The sequence below is a fragment of the Protopterus annectens genome, chromosome 9.part0 (genome assembly GCF_019279795.1).
Source record: "Protopterus annectens isolate FY-2018-M chromosome 9.part0, PAN1.0, whole genome shotgun sequence".
Taxonomy (NCBI): Eukaryota; Metazoa; Chordata; order Ceratodontiformes; family Protopteridae; genus Protopterus; species Protopterus annectens.
The window spans coordinates 166112355-166132019 of record NC_056743.1 but is presented as its reverse complement, the minus strand read 5'-3'; the positions used below and the strand labels follow the sequence as shown (position 1 = coordinate 166132019).

At 41.7% G+C, this 19665-nt stretch overlaps 1 protein-coding gene across 1 annotated transcript in view; it reads left to right on the top strand.

The window, feature by feature from the left end:
- The window catches only part of LOC122811112, a 1431540-nt gene that overhangs the window by 254858 nt on the left and 1157017 nt on the right, over positions 1 to 19665 (top strand). The gene's annotated exons all lie outside the window — the stretch shown is intronic.

Below are 19665 nucleotides of genomic sequence, written 5' to 3'. Positions count from 1 at the left end.
AGTAAATAATTCTGCTAAACCAAGCAGAGTGGTCATCTTAGACTTTGTCTCCTCGTGCTTTAAAACTTTCAAGACTGTTTGGATCTGATGAGGTCAGCAGATAGATATAGATAAGTTTGAAGGTGACCTTTTTCAGCAAGAACCATGAATAAATTAACTATCGGGTGCAGGGTAACAGCTTAAAGTTTGAGCATTTGTTTTGTAACTCTTGACTTAGCTTTCAGATCATAACAAGATACCATCAAAAGTTATAGGAGAGGATCCAATGTCATAGCACTTAAAATTTTCTTATATGCAGATTCATGCTGCTGAGGGTGGAGTATTATGCATAAATTCTCACCCATGAGGTGTAGGGTGTAATGCGTAATTCTTTCCTGGTGGGGTACAAACTGCAAAATTAGAACCCTTCTGATTTTAACAGTGCACACAAATCTACACTAGAACTGCATCCTTATTGCACTGTGACATGTTTGTTACATAGGCACACTTTTTTATATGATATGGAACAGATAAATTGCTACCTTTGCATTCAGTTACCACCAGTACACATCTGTGTTTGAAAGCCTAGCCTGTAATTAAAGTTGTAACATAGAATGCACACTATTTTCATATTTTTAAAACAAACGGTACAGACTCTGTCGAGGTGATTTAGGAATCAAACTTCAATATTGGTAGTAGCGTACAGATTTAAAAATAGAAAATTAAATATATGCAGTTGATTTTAAAATCAGAGTGTAACATCTTTTCAGAAAAGCAGAAAGACCCTTAGCTATAACGGCAGACTGGACAACCACAGAAATGCAGATGGACTAAGTAGTACTTCATGATATAGAGAAGCTCCTACTCTTACATCTGCTGCCAACACAAAATCTGGAAACGGTCACTAAACCAATACAGCACTTTGTCTGGTCCCATTATCATCATCATCTCAAAAGTAGCAACAAGCAGCATAGCACATGCCTTTAAAATTCTTGGTTCTTTTCTGTTTTTGGGGCAACAGCTGTAATCACCATTTGGAATGTTAGGCTGCAGTTGCAAAGGTCACACTGCTGCCACTGATGTGTATACAATACACAAACAATTAAAAGTCACCTTTACTGTTCAGTAAAAGAACCAGCATGGCATAGGTGAAAGCAGCACTGGGATATGAATGGTTATAAGTTTATAGCTTTGTTTCCACAAAACACAGCAGCTTCAGTTGTTTATTTTTTCCGACGAATTGTGCTAAATAGCTTGGACTAGAACTGTTTCATCTGGCTAGTAAACGGTTCATATGGTTAATGTAGACATTATGTGACAATGCAGAGGTAGATTTGATAACTTTTAAAATTGTCTGCTTTAATAACAGCAGAAGTCATCCAACAAGCAGCTGGTGGTATTTTTGTCAGATTTTGCGTGCAGTGCATGCCTTGAAGTTTTCTTTGGGATCTCTTCAGTACAAACGATGAAAGGGAGGGGCCGACCTTGCATAGCCTTGTATCTGACTTTCTGTTGGTGCAGATGTGAAATTTTGATCCGCCTGGCCTTTTTGTCATTTATTTTTAGAATTGTTGAACAGAAATGGAAGTGCTTTGGACTACGCTGGGAGAGGTGTTTTGTGCTGAAATTGTTGCCTTTCAGTCATTTGCGGTAATACCTGGCTGTGGTGTTATACAGCTAACTGGGAAGTTAATGAACACCCTGAACTGAAAAGGAATGTGTTAAATGTTTTTTTTTTATTTTGCAATGTTTTATTTTATTTTTTGAGATTTAAGAGAAAGATCCGAGTTGCACTATGATGAAATCCATTGTACCTACATTTGAAAAATTAATGGACTGATAGTGATTTCCATTAGGTTCATAGGTAGGTACTAGGCTGTCGGCCCTGGGGCCTATACAAGCCCAGCCAAAGAGGTACCCTGGCCTTTGCCACCCAAGAAAATTATTTTCCTGTGCCACTGTCGAGCAGAGCCACAGAGGTGATCCCCGAGATGAATTTCCTATTTCCCATCCAGTCATCAAGATTTTTCTTGAAGAGTGTTAATGAGGAGCTTTGTTTGATATAGATAGGCAATTTATTCCAGAGTATGGGAAGTCTCTGGGACAGGACTCTATCCCTCCGGCATGTTCTGTTTATTGTGGTACAAGGATTAGGTCTCTAGAGCATGTAGCTCGGAGGGATTGGGATTTCTTTAAGTGGAGCATATCCAACAGCTCTGGGATTGACATAGCTTTGTATGTTAGGCAGAGATCACCTCTGAGGAGGCGATATGTGACGGAGTAAAGCTGGAGTTTTTCGAGACGGTCTGCTTAGGGCATCTATTTGAGGCCAATAATCCTCTTTGTGAGGTATTTCTGCGGCCTTTCCAGTTGTTGTAGATGTCTTGTTGAGGTACATACCAAAAGGGGCGTTGTACTCTATAATGGGTCTAATGAGTGATGAGTAGAGGGGAACAGTGACCTCTTTTTTTTCTGGATGAGAAACCTTTTGTGATGAGGTGTACCATGTAGAAGGATTTCCTGACTACTGTGGCAATGTGATTATCAAAGGAGCGACTACTGTCCACCTGTGTCCCAAGGTCTCTTATCACACTTTCGGTGTTAAGTATACTACCGCCTATGTTGTAGTTCATGGGTACAGAGTTTTTACCAAAGGGGATGACAATGCACTTTTTGGCATTGAGCTTGAGGCCATGGCTTTGACACCAGGCATCTGTCTCAGTGAGGCCTTTTTGTAGGATGTCCAATCGTTAGGAGTTTTGATTATGGGTCCTAGTTTGCAGTCATCTGCGAATTTCTTTAGCTGAAGACCTTCTGTGTTAGCCTGTACTTCAGAGAAGTAGATACCAAACAGGAGAGGACCCAGGACTGAGCCCTGTGGCGCTCCACTTGTCACTGGTCTGAAGTTGAATTTGGAGTCTGCTACTTTCACAGTGTGGGTTCTGTCAGTGAGCCAGTTGGCAACCCATCTTGTGACATAGGGATTTATACCTAGTTTAGTGAGTTTATCTATAATTCCAGAGTGGGGGATGGTGTCGAAAGCCTTGGCAAGATCTACCCTTGTCTACGGCTTTGGTGACCGCTTCAAAAGAAGTCTGTCAGGTTTAGGAGGCATGATCTGCCTTTTACAAACCCAAACTGGGTGAGGTCCAGAGTTTGGAGATTACCAATGTCTTTGTTTTAAGTTCCATGATGAAACGTTCCATGGCCCTGCAGACCAGGCTTGTCAGGCTAATGGGGCAGTAGTTCACGGAGTCTGTGGTGGCTCCCCCCTTGTGGAGTGGGATAACCGTCACTGTGCGCCATTCAGCAGGCACAAAGCCTGAGGTGAGGCTATGATTGAACATGGTACTTAGGTGGGGTGACAGTTCATTCTGTAGTTCGTGTAGAACGCAGCCTGGGATGTTGTTTGGTCCCATGAATGCTGTTTTCTTGGCTTTGGAAAGTGTGTTTTTTACCTGTGCAGCAGTGACAGGAACTTTGCATTCTTCCGGTATAGAGATGGGCTCTTTAGGGGGTGAGAGGGGGGTAAAGTTAGCACTTTACCTCTCTGCCAGGATGTTGGCAATATCAGTTGGGTCTGTATATTTAGTGCCATTGTGCTGTAACTCAGAGCAGATCTGAGTGTTGCCATTGAGATTCTTGACATAGCTATAGAATGCTTTATGGTGGTCTTTAGAATCAGTGGCGATTTTGTTTTCATAACTAGCTTTGGAAGATTTTATCAGGGATTGCAGCTTCTTACTGAGGCTGACCAGGGAGCATTGAAGGACCATGGAATTTTACTCTGTTTTGCAACAGTTTCTTCCTTCTGTTGTACAGTTTGTTTGTGGCAGGGGACCACCAGATTGGCTTTCTTTTTTTGGAGGATAGCGTCTTGGTTCTGTTGGGATAGCACGATCCATGCACTCATGTGCATGGATCTAAAAAAAAAAAAATTTCTAAGCTTTCAAAAAAAAAAAAAAAAAAAATTTAAAAGACTTTTTTGTCAGGGAAAAACAATTAAAATCAGAACCAACAGAGATGTAACAGTAGTTACTTCTCCGTGTATATTTTGCGCCACGACTGTTAATGAAAAAGTACCAAATTCTTAACAGATGGCCCAAAAGGGAATCAGTTTTGTTTGTTTTTGGAAAAAATGTTATACAAAGTCCATATACTTAATGGGAAGGAATAGTTGTATTGGTTTATTTTGTATATGTAATGTGTATACCCTTAAAAAAAAGAAAATGAGTAAATCTAGGAAGGGCCGGGCATAGTCTGAGGGCAAAATCATAGCACTGTGCCTAAGTCATAACATTTGAGAGACCTACAAGCTGCAGTATAAAAACTGCTCTCCAGCAAAAAAAGAACAAAACTGGGACACCAGTGATCACAGATACAGATTTTTCATTAAACCGCAGCAGAAAGAGCACTAGCTATCACTCCTTTTCTTGGCTGATAGTATTCTTCACCCAAAAATATGAAGCAGTCACTAGCACAAGCAACAGGGACAAACATTTTAGCCCTGCTAGCTCTCAGTCCTCTCCCAGCCTCTATCCATCAGAAGAGGAAATGCCTTGCACAGTCAGATTCTAGAGTACCCTGCAATGGCATGAAACGTCTAGCAGCATCTGCTTTGAGTCCATTTGATTAGTGTGAGCTACAGAGAGTTAGTCTGTCATGGTCTCTAAAACTGAGACTTTGAAAGAGTGGAAGTCAGAATGGTCTAAGGTCACAGATGAACAACAGAACAGATATACTTTTGAAGCTGAATACTGTACCAAATGTAGAACAGCTGAGAAGTACAGTTTAATTGTATAGCTACGTTTCTTGCCATGTTTAATATTGGAGTAGTTGTACACAGTAACTGTTACGTTTAATGTAGGTTGTTGGTTATTGCACAATTATTCCTCCATCACTTCTACCTCCTAATCTTTGAACTGTATTTGAACTGTCCCAGAGTTTTATTAGAAGTATGTAATTTCCCTCTACCTAGTAATTTTTCCTGTGCTGCTTCCCTTTAATTTGCCTTAATTTAAGTTATGTAATTTATTTGCCTTACTCGGCAGAAGAGCTCTTTCTTCCACAGGATATTGTGTAATCCCATAGCTCCTCGTGCTTGTTTTAGAAACTACCACCTTTATCTTCAGTCTTATTTGTTTTCCACACCCGTTGTATTTGGCAGAGCCCTGCATTGTGCATTAACTGTGCGTAACGTTTTCCTCATGTCCACCTTCTTGATCTTTATGGAGAGTATTATTACAGTGAGAGTCTACTCATTGCAACTTTTTTTTTTGTCCTTCTTAGCAAATTTCTCAGTTGTACTACTGTCCTTTTATTTTTTAATGAGTTCTTGAAAAACAATTGACTATTTCTGTGTTTTCCAGGTCTGAGAGAATTGCTGCTCTCTTCAGGTCCTTCTCACAAAAACATAGCATCAGCCAGTGCTTCTAAGAATTACAGCTGTGCTTTTGGATGCACTCATGAAAGGGGGCAAGATGCCCTTAGCATCTTAGTCTGGCATACGTAGCTGGACTGCTACAATACTTGTTGGGAAAATGTTGTTGACCTCAGCAAGAGGAGCTGGATGAATTCAGGCCCCAGTATTTCCACATACTAAGAAGCAGCCAGTACTGTTTAGGTCTGAATAAAGTGATTAGAAGACTGAAGGATAAGAAACAGAATGCAGCAAAAGGGAAGCATCTACATCAGTGTTGTAACGGCTACAGCTGTGCTTTTCAAAACACAGTAGAAAAATGGCAGGAAAGCTTTACTAGTGTGGAGCCATGCAACCAAAAAACATTATTTACCATTACTTGTACTTTGTGACAAAGGAAGGAAGAGTAGACCAGCACAGAATATTGCAGATTGCCTGAGTTTGATGAAGAGGTAGCTTGTTAATATAGCAATAACCCACGCCTGGATGTGGGTAATGCTAAATTTACCCACGGTTGGCGTGGTTTGGTCCCGAGGGCGATCCCCCAGGGTCCAAACAAAGCCAAACGTGGGTAAATTTAGCATTACCCACACCCAGAAGTGGGTTATTGCTATTATACCATGACATTATTTAAGAAAAGAAACTGTTACTTTTCTTAAATAATGGGATAGTATAATGCCTGTTTACTGCCCTTCCGCAGATGTCTGGCATCCGGCAGTTCTGATGTACCGCGCGCCTGCGCAGTACATCAGAGTTGTGGCAAAAGCAACGGAGAAAGCAAGATCTCCGTTGCTTTTTATGTCTCGCTATGTTAAATGAGTTTAACATAGCGAGACAGTTTTAAAATAAGCAACGGACATCTCCGTTGCTTATTTTAAAGCTGTCTCGCTATGTTAAACCCATTTAACATAGCGAGACAGTGTTTAAAAAAAACGAGTTATACTAATGGAAAAAAGTCCGGGCGACCGGACCTTTTTCCATTAGTATAACTCGATTTACAACGGGCACGCTGGCCAATCAGCGTGCACGTTTTGGGGGGATCATGGTATAATAAGCAATAAGGATTAACAGGAAAAACAGGAAAGGAGGAGAAAATGTGTTTAGTTGGACTTTGGATACACACACAGGTGAGAACACAAGAAGCGTGTCAACACTTTACCTTACTTTTTGTGCAGGAGCACATTATTTCCTTAACACCATACATTAAGTAATTTGACAAAGACAAAAGGTAAGTGAGTATCAATGTGCTGTCTGAACCAGTGCTCAAATTAACTACTATATCAGTTTGAAGTTTTAGAGGCAAAAGTGCTGGTCTGGAGTGTCTAGCCTAATTAAACCATCATTTTCTTTAGTGCTGTACTCCTGGATTTCCCTGTAAAACTTCAGATTGATAATAAAAGTTAATTTGATCTTTGATTCAGGGGTCACATTGATGCATTTTGCCATTTTCCCATTGTTAGATTAGCTGAATAATTTGAAAGATAAAAGAGGCTAATAAAGGAGTGTGAAACATGGATTAGTATTGCAAAGCAAAGTGGCAGCAGGTTAGTGTGCACTGAGTACTGTGGAGCAACAGTGGCAGTAGAGCTTGAAGTTAGTGAGGAGGGAACAGGAAGATCAGATTATTCAGATATGAAGGGTGCAAAGCAGCATTGTGGCTCAGAGTCTTGTGAAGGAGATGGCTGCAGCATGTTTTAGAGGTTTGGGAGGTGGATAGATATATTAGGCAGTACAGGCAGTCGTTAAGAGAACTTTAAATGTAGGATCAGTTTGTTTCATAAAGGACAAGATGAAGCAAGAGAAGGATGGTACAAGAAGACTGTGTGTGTGAGATGGAAATGCAGAAAAGAAGATAACGGGTTCACACAGATGTCCTGAAAAACCGTGGGTGGGAGTGATAGAAGGGGAGGAAAAGTGAAGGCAGATGATAGTAATTTGAAACGTCTTGAGACTAGGTATAATAAGAGATATAAAAGCCAGTGAGAGAGGACAGATTTGTACTAACATCAGTAAGAAGAAAAGGTGCAGGAGGAAAAGATGTGGAAAAAATGAAAGATGAGCTGAGCTGGCAAAGGAGATAACATCAATCACCCACTTAATTTTTTTTTTTTTTTTTTTCTCTACTTAGCTAATATAGATTTATAGGTTGGTACTAGGCTATCGGCCCTAACGCCTATACAAGCCTAGCCATAACAATTCCCTGGATATTTCTTACCACAATATTTACTTCCCTGGACCCCTGTCTAGCAGGGCATCTGACGTGATCCCCGGGCTGAATTTCCTATCTCCCATCCAATCATCAGGGTTTCTTCTGAAGAGTGCCAAGGAGGCGCTCTGCTTGACATGTTATGGGCAGTCTATTCCAGAGTATGGGGATTCTCTGGGTCAGGAACTTATACCTCCAGCATGTTTTGTTCATTGTGATGCCAAGGTTAAGATCCCTGGAACGTGTGGCTCTGAGGAATTGGGATTTCTTTAAGTAGAGCATGTCCAACAGCTCAGGATTTGACATGGCCTTGTATGGTGAGTACATCTCTATTACTTTCATGATATTTGGGGGAGAGACTGACCAAGATACTTGCTTAAAGCAGAGCTCCATGCTGGCCTAGAGAATGACATGAAAGGAAATTGCAGATAAGCCCTTCAAGATTATTAAAAGTGACAGAATCCTGCAGCAGGAAAAGCACAGATGAGCAGTGGAGCAACACGAGAACAATAATAACAGAAATGTAAGCATAATTTGTATACTTCCGCAGATGTAACATTCCTAAAGGGAACAATAAGATGGACAAGAGAAAACTATAGAAAAACCCTATCAAAAACCAAAAGACCACAGATCATGCAACAAAAATACAAAACCAGTTTGTAGTATGATTAGAAAAGAACCAAAACCAAAGGAAGAAACTCGGTGCCAGACACCACCCAAAAAGGTGACAACTCGGGGGGGCTACAGCAGGCACTCTAAGAGGTCCAGAAAGCACCCAGAAGTCAAGACAGAAATAAACTGATCTGATGTTGTTCAGCTCATTCCATTAACCTGAGGTACTCTTTTTTTCGACACTCGGAACCAGCTGGCTGCCTTCTTACAGCTCGGGATTCCAAACTTGAGCTCCATCTACCTATCTGCAATATCCGCTGCCCCCCACGTTACCTCAGGTCTCTTTTACTACGCTACCCCCCACGTTACCTCAGGTCTCTTTTACTACGCTTGGTGTCAGCAGCGAGTTCCACTTGAGCTCCTCAATAGCAGCTTTTTGGTGAGTTTTTTCTCTATTTTTTGTCTATCTTCTACCCTTCTGTCTTCTCTTCATCTGTCTAGCTGTTGGGTTTTCTCTCTGTTAGGCTTTTCTAGCTTAAAAAAATGTTTTTCCTCCTCTTCTGTTTGGCGCCCTTTCTTCATTTTTCTGTCCCTGTGGCTGATCAGAAGCCTTTGGGGTTCAAAAATGCACTTCCTGTGGGCAGAAGATTCCTTTATCTGACGCCCATGGGGAGTGCATCTACTGTTTGGGGCCTGTTCACTTTTGAAGCCCCTTGTGATATATGCAGGGCTTTTCATCCCCGGTCTCTGGCTGATAGGAGAAGGAAGCTCATTTTAAAGGGCTTGCTTCCTCCTCCTGCCATCTCGGGGCTCCGTCCTCATCAGGGGCTCAATTCCCATTTAAGAAGCCGAAAGATGTCTGTTAGTCCAGGAGGCCATCACCCACGTGGTCCTCCTTGAAACCTCCACGGAAGAAAACAGTTTTTGGAACACACTCACTCAGCTCTGAGCTCTCTTACCTCCTGTTCCATTCCTCCTCCGAGGCTGCAGGGCGGAGTGGTTTTCTCCCAGCATTGGCTTCAGCTGTGTTAGAACCAGGGTCTTCTCTGCTGGTGCCTCCTAGAAGATCTCCGTTCCATTCTCTGCTGAGATCTCCCCAACTTCCCTCCTTGGCTTTGTCTAGGTCTTCCTGAAGCATGTCCTCTAGGGATGTGGGTAAGCTCATGAGGCAGTTCCTCGAGACAGAGATCAAGATGGGGCTTGTGTCCAACCCATCTGCATCCCGATCCTTAAGGCTGTCTCGTGTTCCAGCTTGTAGCTTCTTCTCCGATTCGCCGTTCGGTTTTGGAGTTGTGTGTTCCGTTGAGTCCTGGTACTGGGGTGTCGGCGCCGATAGAAATTTCTTCTTCGCCTCTGGCATTCTCCCCGACTTGCTCACCTCCAGCTGCTTTGATTCTGTGTGTGTCTCTGAGCCATAGCATCAAGGTTGGTTCTGGGGGTTGACTTCAACTCTAAGGGTCTCGGAGCAGTCTCTATTCATTAGGGCCTTTGCATTTGACAGCTCTGCTCTGACACCCCCCCCCCCTTGGACCAGGGAGGTCCGTTCCTTCCAAGATTTGTCTGCCCCAGTGAGACAGCTCCAGGTCATTCGGAATCCTTCCACATTTGAGGTGGTAGAGAGGGTCCTCTCTGTTCCCAAGAGACTGTCGGCATCTACTGCAGTGGAACTCCCCTGGTTCCACTCTGGAACTGTGCCTGAAACCTCTGAGCTACCACATGGACAGCTGTCGCAGAAAGCCTCCACACTGTTAACTCACTGGATCCCCCAAGCTTCTTCCAGTACTTCCCCTGAGTGCCCTCCCAAGGAGTCCCTAGGAAGAGTCCCTGTAAAAGAAGGAGGCACGTGGGTTCCCCAACGGAATTCCTCACCAGAGATACTGACTTTGAGGAAGTTGAAGGGTCTTCCAAATCTCCACCTGAAGAGGTCTCCTTTGGAGACATCCTTGAAATTCTTCACCAAAAGGGTGGATGGTTCTCCCAAACCTCTTCTCCAGAGGCGGTTTTGGAAACTTTCAGGGCCAGCACATCTACCATCTGAGCCTCCCCCGGCCGAACCACTGATCCAGCTGGTGTCGTCAAGGGCTTGGAAGGAACTGGATACAATAGAACCCATCCCCAAGCATGCTGATAAAATTTTGAGTGCCCCAGCCAACAAACAGTTTTGGACCAAAGGAATCCTGATAGATTACTTAGTTTGGCGGCAACCAGCAAGGAGGAGCTTGCACAGCAGAGCTCTTCTGTCCACACCCATCCCCCCCCCCCCGAACAGGGAATTCCAGGCTCTGGTCAAATTTGGTAAGGGAGTCTACACCTCATCTACCTTTGCTCTTCAGCCGTTGAACTACCTCTTTCACTTTACCCGGCTACAAAGGGACTTGGTTAAGGAAATTGCTAGTTTGGTCCCAGGGTCCCGTATCTTCTGGGGAGCGGGAGTGTGTTTCCCCTAGGTTAGCCACCCTACATTCCTTGGCTAATGCGTCCATGAGGCTTATCTTTCATGCTGAGGAGGGTACCTCAAGGGCGGCCAGTTCAGGCATTGCTATTAGGCGTCATGCCTGGATGAGGCCGTGTGATTTTGCGGAGCCTTTCAAACAGCCCTTCATTGATAGCTCCACCTTGCTTCGGCCTACTGTACATGACACCTTGATCCAGAGTGAGAAAGATAGTAAAGTCTAGTCTGCTATCGGGTTCCATTTTTCTACTCCACAACGGAACTTTTCTAGGAACTATTGTGGTTTTGGAAGTCGCAGGGCTCTTTTCAGGACACTCGGGGAGACTTTTCCCCCTGAGGCAGAGGGGGATATAGTTAGAACAGTAGATGCTACTCACGCGGCCTATGGGGTCTACAAAATCAAGTATCTTCGGAACCTCCCCTGGCCAAGCCTTTCCAGAAGTCCTGAAGGGTTGCCCAGCTGCTGTGCACTGGAAGCAGTCGGGGGATGATTTTCCTTGCACCCAGAAGCCTGGGAGGCCATCACACACAACAGATGGGTGCTAAGGATCATATCCACGGGATACTCCAGTCCCTTTTCTGACCTTGCCGAATAAAAAAATTGCCTCCTCCGATGTTCCACCCAGTCAGATGGAAGACGTTGCCCAGGAAATAAGAAAGTTACTGCAAAAAAGAGTCATCCAAGAGATTCCCCCCTGTCAGGTTGGATTGAGTGTTTACTCCAGATTCTTTTTAGTACCCAAAAAGACAGGGGATCTGTGGCCAGTATTGGATCTCACACACCTGAACAAGTCAGTGAAACACATCAAGTTCAGGATAGTCATGATTCACTCTATCTTACCCCTCCTGAACATGGGTGATTGGATGTGCTCTGTAGACCTCAAAGATGCTTACTACCATATCAGGATGGACAGACACTCCAGGTCCTTTCAACGTTTCAGGCTGGGAACCAGTCACTACCAGTTTCGGGTGCTTCCATTTGGTCTCACCACTTCCCCCAGGGTGTTTATCAAATGTCTAGTGGCAGTTGCAGCTTATCTCCGACTGCAAGGGTATCTGATATTTCCATATCTGAATGACAGGCTCTTAACTACCCCAACCAGGCATCTTCTCCTTCAGGCCCAGGATTACTTCCTCAGCCTAGCTTCCAGCCTGGGCATAACTATAAATTGGCAAAAATCTCACCTGGATCCAGTTCAGATCATAGACTTTTTATAGAGGCATGTCTGGATACAACAGTGGCTCATCTTACACAATACAGGGTACTAAATCTGAGGTCACATGACAACCAGATCTTAACTGCTCCGACACTCCAACTTCTCTGATTCTGTGGGATTTGGGCTCCATGGCAGCAACCATAACCCGTCTTTCCAAAGGCACATTTTCATATGTGCATTCTGCAGTGGACCCTAGCAGTATAGTGGTCTCTAAGCAGATATTCCTTGAATCTTCCCATAAAACTATCTTGTATATGCAGGGATTCTCTCCTTTAGTGGATCCAGTTACCAGAGGTGACTCTAGGACGATCATCTGTTCTCCCCTCCCAACCACTATGTTGACCACAGATGCCTCCCAGTTTGAGTGGGGGGGGGGTTCATTGCCTGGGCTGGGTAGTCCAAGGCATGTGGATGCCCCAAGAGACCAAGTCAGTCGCATATCAATGTCCTCAAGATGAGAATTCTTCTAGAGTGCAAGAACTGGACAGTTTTCTTCCTCGGGGGACTGTTGCAATCCAAACAGACAACATGTCAGTGGTTTGGTACCTCAACAAACGGGGAGGGACCAGTTCTTATCCCCTTTGTCAAGAAGCGATGAAGGTTTGGCAGTGGGCAATTTCTTTCAAACACTTTCTGGTGGCAGTGAACATTCCAGGAGAATCCAACATTCTAGCCGACAGACTCAGCAGAGTTCTGCTGATACCTCGCGAGTGGTCCCTCAATCTATCTATGGTCGCGTCAGTCTTCCAGAAATGGGGTTATCATTGCTGTGACCTCTCTGCATCCCCCCCTCAACAAATGCAGCAAGTATTTTTGCCTTGCTCCCTGTTCAGGGACAGTCACTCAGGAATGTTCTGGTTCATGCTTGGTCCTCCAGTCTACAATACACCTTTCCCCCTCTCCCCTTGATTCCCAAGTTCCTTCAGAAAGCTTTCAAGTTGCAAAGCAAAGTGATCCTCATTGCTCCATTTTTGCCTCACAAACCTGGTAAACGTTTATTTGGTCTCATCTGGTTTGCCCCCCATTGAGGTTAGATCCAAGTCCAGATCTGTTGTCTTGCCTATCAGCGCATCCACATCGCAGCATTCAGCCCCTGAAATTAACCACATGGTTTCTCCACTTCCAGTGATGGCTAGATCTCCCAGGCTGTCTTCTCCAGTCGAGACATTTGATTTCATCCCATTGGAGCATCCCACTCACAAGATTTAAAAAAGTAAGTGGAAAAGATTTTCCCTTTTGGTGGAGCTGAATAAGATGTATCCTTTTACAGCACCAGTTTCACGTGTCCTAGACTTTCTAGCCTTTCTTTTCAAGGAAGGTGGTAGTCACTTTACAGTGACGGTACAGCTTGCTGCCATTTCTGACTTCCATTTTGATTTTGATTCAGCGTCTTTGGCCTCTTCTAAATTAGGTAAAGCTTTTCTAAGGGCACCTTTTTGCTATGACTGCCAGTCAAGGGCTCTACCCCCCTTGGGGTCTTACTATGATTTTGCAAGCTTTGGCCCACCCTCCCTTTGAAACTTCGGCTACAGTAGATCTAAAATTCCTTTCATGGAAAACTCTTTTCCTACTAGTTCTTACCTCAGCCAGGAGAGTGTCTGAGCTGCAGGCTCTTTCTGCTAAGTTTCCATACTTGTTTTTTCAAGAGACAGAGTTACCTTGCATACAAATCCTTCTTTATTCAGTGTGGCTAAAGAGGCAAACATTAACCAGTCAGTCGATCTCCCAGTTTTCTTCCCTCAGTATCATAACAAAGGAGAATACACCTTATACATGCTTGATGTGCATAGACAACTTCGTTTTTACATCCTTCAGGAAGTGAGATGTTTTGTTTCTTTTTTGAATGCCAAAAAAAGGTAAGGCAGTGACCAAAGATTCTTTAGTGAGAAGGTTGAAAGATTGTATTATGTTTATCTATTCTTCCAAAGGCATTCCCTTACCGGGTCGATAAGGGCACACTCTACCAGGTCTATGGCCGCATCTCAAGTCTTTTGGTCCAGAGTTTCTATTCAGGACATTAGTGTTGCTGCTACTTGGTCAAACCCTCAGATCTTTGTCAGTCATTACAAATTGGATTTGGTATCCAGGAGCAGAAGTGCTTTTGGTTTTGCTGTTCTCTGGAATGTCCTTCCTTAATGGCCACCCTGGATTATGGTAGCTAGGGACTGTCCCTCAGGTTAATGGAATGAGTTGGATAACATCAGATAAAGAAGTTAATGTTCTTACCATAATATTCCATCTGTGTTGTCCAACTTCATTCCATTAACCTTCCCATCCCCCTTCCCCCATCCAACTTATTTTGGGAAGGCTAGAAAAAGCAGCTTTTCTATGAATTCTATTTCTTGGTTGAGTTCCTGATGTTCTGTTGCTAGGAAATATCTATCTCTATCTGTATGTATGTACACATATATATATATATATATATATATATATATATATATATATATATATATATATATTTATCTCTATATATACACACACACACACACACACACACACGTGTGTGTATGTATACATGTATAGATCTTTATCTGTGTATAACTGTATCTCCCTCTCTCTCTGTATGTATGTATGTATGTGTGTGTGTATATATATATCAACACACACACACACACACACACACATATTTATATATAGCTTAATCTCTTTCTCTTGTATTATAGCTGATGTTGGTTACAAACACCTTTTTCTGATGGGCAAACTCGATCTGAGGTAACATGGGGGAGCTGGGCATTGTGGGTAGGTAGAAGGAGCTGAAGTTTGGAATCTCAAGCTGTGAGATAGCGGACGGTCGGTTCTAAGTTTCTGAGCAGAGTACCTCAGGTTAATGGAATGAAGTTGGACAATAAAATTGAACGTTATGGTAAGAACATAACTTCGTTTTTATTCCAATACAGTTCTTTAATGTATTAACTCACTCACCGTGTTTTTATACCTATACACAGGATTTCATCAAGTGTCAGTCTGCCCATAATTTTATAAATATACTTACAATTAATTAATTCTAACAAATCACCATTAAAAACATTTTGAAAAAAGGCAGTTTAAAAATGTCAAATTCAAATCACAAATCCAAAACATATCCAAATAGTTAAAACATTCTAAGAAATTTTTCTAAACATATTTGTAATACTTAAATAAACACATGCATTAAAAATATAAATTTCTTCCTACAATTTATATGAGAAGATATATTGAAGAAACTAATATAAACATAGTTGCTTTACATTCAGACTGCATCAAAATATGAACCAGTACCCCATCTATTGTCTTAATGAAGGAAATTCTAAAAAGTCAGCTGAAGCCATTTAAGTAAAAACCCTTGTGTTCCTAATGCAGACATAATAAAATGTTTATAATCCAGCTGCTCTAAGCTTAAGAACAGGGGCAAGGGAGACCTATTCATTTAAACCAGGGACTCATGGCTTCAGGAAAAAGTTGTTGATATATTTCCTGTATTCTGTCCTGGTCTTCCCATGGTCCAACACTCGGGTTTTGTACTATTTGTTCTAATACAAAAAATGTAAGTGTCACCTGCTTACAACTTAAGGTATGCTTGAATAAAGCATCGGTACCTTCTTTAGTCCTAATTTCATACATAAGGTTGGCATAATGTTTAAGGTGTTTATCTTACAGTTAAGGTGTTTATCTTACAGACACAAGGTGCAGGGTTTGATTCTCACATGGGATAATTGGCTTGACTTAAAATGGCTCACAAGGGCAGTTAGCCTAGTAGTAATCTTTGAACTTATGAGTATTTGGGGGTTGGCATAATGGTTGATATGCTTACATTATAGACGCACATTGTAGGATTTGATTCTCTTTTGGAGTAATTAGCTATGCTTAAAATGGCCCATGTGAGTATTAGCCTATATTCTTCTTTTGAGCTTGCGCTCAGTTTTCCCTACATAGAATGCTTCACATGTTTGACACAAGGCAAGGTAAATAACTGTTACATTATCACAATGTGTAAAAGTCCTAGCCTCTGTATGTATTTATCCATGCTTTTAACATATACAGTTTCACAATTTGATGCAAAAGGACACTAGGCGCAAGCTCCACACTTAAATGTACCAACTCTTCTTTTGTTAGAAACCTTACGTTTATGATTTTCTTGCTTTAAAATGTCCTTAATATTGTTTCCTTTCTTGAAAACAAATTTAATGGGGTTACTGAAATTTGGGTCTAGGTCTGAAAAACTAGTAAACCTCTCCCAGTTGCTCATAATATCATCTTAATAAGTTTTGCTTCACAATTTTAATTCAAAACGAGGGTCCCTTTGAATTATTTGCATTCCTGCTTATCTTCAAAACCCTGATATTCTGGTACTTTAGTTGTCAGAAATTCTTTCCTTAAAATAGGGGTAAATTTCTATCCCACCTTCCTTAACCTCCTTCAAGTATTTCTTCAGCACTTTTTGTAGCAATAACACTGGATATTTCATCTCAAGAAACATATTTTTAATAATGCGCATCCATTGCTCAAATCTTGTTCACTAGTGGTCATTCTCAATGCTCTAATGAATTGTACTTTGACAATACTTCTTTTTTGCCTATAAGGATGATCACTAATGTAATATAGGTAGGCGTTGGAATGAGTTTCTTTCCGAGGTACCCTAGATTTAAATCCCTGTGGGTGTTCTACTTTCTGTATATTTTCATCCAAGTAGTTCAGTGAATCTTTAGCAGTATTGCAGGTGAATTTAAGAAAGTCTGGGGTGGAGCCTATATACTCAATAAACAAAATATACTTAAATTTATCTCAGTAAATGCACATACCATGTGCAACAAAATTTCTGAGTTGCATGCTTGGATGACTGCACAATCTCCTGATATACTAGTAATCACTGAAACCTGGCTTAAACAACACATAAAGGATACTGAAGTACTTCCCCCAGGCTTTAATATGTTCAGAGCTGACTGACTTAAAAAAAAAGGAGGCGGTGTTGCAGTAATGTATCCTGCTTCTATTTCCCTAACCCCTCATAACCAAATCATACCCTCCTTTGACAAAGCTGAACTATTGATCACCTACCTTAAATTAAACAATAGTATAAGTCTCTGCATTACAACTTTATACATACCCCCTGGCAATAACTTATCAACTCTGGAAATTATCGTATCTTGGGTATCACAAAATCTCTCTCTAGAAACAGTAATATTAGGTGAGGTCAACACTGACTGGCAGAAACTTAACTTGCATAGCATAAACCTATTTGGATCTTCTCAAATTACTCACCCAACCTTTACCAATTCTGCAAACCAAAACAGCTCAATAATTGATTGGATTTTGGTCTCCCGGTCTAACAATTTCTCTCAATCCAAAACCTTTCCAACTTCTTATGATCACCACAAATCCGTACAACTTGGCTTACTTCACATTCATGTAGACAACATACCTACAAGACAGTATGAAACCTATCCAACTTTGACCAGCAAGCCTTTACAAATTTACTAATCTCTATCAGTTGGTCCTTCCTTGAATACTTACCACTAGATGTATTTGAACAATTTAATTCTACATTCCTAAACACTTTAGACAGTTTAGCTCCTACCAGAAAGAAGAGAGTCAAAATCAGCTGTCACAAAAGGAGATACTGCCAGCCCAGCTATCTGGATTTTTGTAAATAATTATATGTCATTGTGAATATCAACATGATTCATATGCTTGTGTTAAAACTGTATTAGAACTGTATGTTATAAGAGTGCTGGTACAGAAGTGTGTGTCGTAAAGGTATTTTACAAAGAAGAGATATTTTAAGTACTGAGCTAAAATGCAACCTCAGCATGCCCTGTTGGAATAGAACAGAAATTTACCTACACTATTGTAACTGTTTAGATGTATATTTTTTAACAATGGAAACTGCAACACAAGAAGTTAACTTCAGAAAAATAGATGACATTAAATTATTTTATGACAGCAAGAGACAGGATGAATTTACTAGGGAGTTCTCTGTGTTCTCTTGAAAGAGAGATAATTATAGGGCTTGAGATGTGGAAGTGTTTTATTGTTTTATGACTTCCAGGATCTGCAAATGTTTGAGGAAAAGCCTTTATGTATTTTCACAAACAGATGCTAAATGCTACCAGCTGCATCAGTGGGGGGTTTCACCTGGGATAGAGTCAGATACAAGAAGTGATTTCATTCTGCAAGCTATCCCAGCAGTAATATTTGGGATATTAATGAAAGAAGTCTCTGAGAGAGAGACTTGAGCATTTTGTATTTTGTCTTTGAACTGGCAAGAACATCCACTCACCACGTCTGCCTTGTTGCTCTGTAAGTAAGTTAACTAGGGTATAGTAATTCTCTTAGATTCAGATAGGAATATAGTGAAGTATAGCTTAGATGTTTTCTTTATTTATTCAAGACTGTCCTGCAATGTTGCTTTAAATATTTCCTGTGATTTTGGACTCTGATGCAACTTTGATTATTTACTGAATATTGTATTGTTCTTTTGTTGTTAAATATATTTAAACCTTTCATTGTTGCTGATATTTGTGAGACATACTTAAGATCTGAGAGTTCTTGCATATTTATTTGGTGACACTGCGGGCCACTCCTTATAGTGTTGCTCTTGGTCAAACTACCATTTGTATTTACAGTAGGATTACACAGTAAGATTGGACACCCTTTGCTAAGGGTCGTAAAGTAGCTGATAAGGACATGGCTGGTGGCAGTGATAACTACCTTGTAGTCTGGGCAGAAGGGAGCATAGGTAGTAAACCTGTGCCAGCCTTTCCCAGGCACATGTGTGTGTGTATAAAACAAATCTCCAATAGTGTGTGCATCTCTGCTACTTGGGCAGAGACATGAATCACTGGCTGGACAGAGAGGATGCTGGAGGTCTTGTTTTGGCCACTCATCTGAGATCTCAGCTGTATAGCTGTGCCAGTGGGGAGTCTTATTGGGGATCTGGAGAAAGGGAGAAACCACCCCCAGACTGACTGTGGTCTCTGTGTGCTGTTAAGGGAAATTGCACTTGATGCAGAGAGATGCATCTGGAAATACTGTTCTCACAGTGTACGTCCCCCACTGGTGCTAGTGATGGGGATTGAGGCTTTTTGATTACTGTTGCCAGTGGTGGGACGTTACACCAGCTATATTACTTGGCTTTCTGTCTATACCAGATCACTCATGCAAAAATGAGACCAGGGTTGAACAACTTGGCTAAAACATAAGATTCTCAATAATTTACAGCATTTCAAAGCACTGTGTGACCTTGTAAAGAAACTGTTTAATTTAGACAAAAAACAGGTGTATGTCAGGCCACAAGATCAGCACAAATCCTGTCCAAAAATCTTCTGGCACACTATAAAAAAAATCCTAAACCCAGGAAGTCAGTCCCCCCCCCCCCCAACCATCCTGTATAGTCCCTCTCCTAACATAGCAACTCAGTTTAACTCTTACTACATTGATAGCATAGCTTCCATCACTAAAAAATTCCCTCCTCCTCCCTCTACCATGTCTTAGCCTGTTACCTGTCACTCCACATTTTCCCTTCAACCTGTTTCTACTTCTGTTATCAAATCCCTCCTGTGCAAGCTCAGGCCATGTTCCCCCTCTGCAGATAATCTTCCTAACAAATTTCTAAAAATGTCTCACTCAGTTGCCTACTCTGTCTCAGTAATCATTAATAGATCCATCAAGGAGTCTTATGTCCCCTCCCTGGGGAAAAAAATCCTTCATCCTTCCTTTTCACAAAGGTGGCACCTCCACAGAAATTTCTAACTATAGGCCAATGGCAGTTCTTTCACCACTATCAAAAATTCTAGAAAATTGT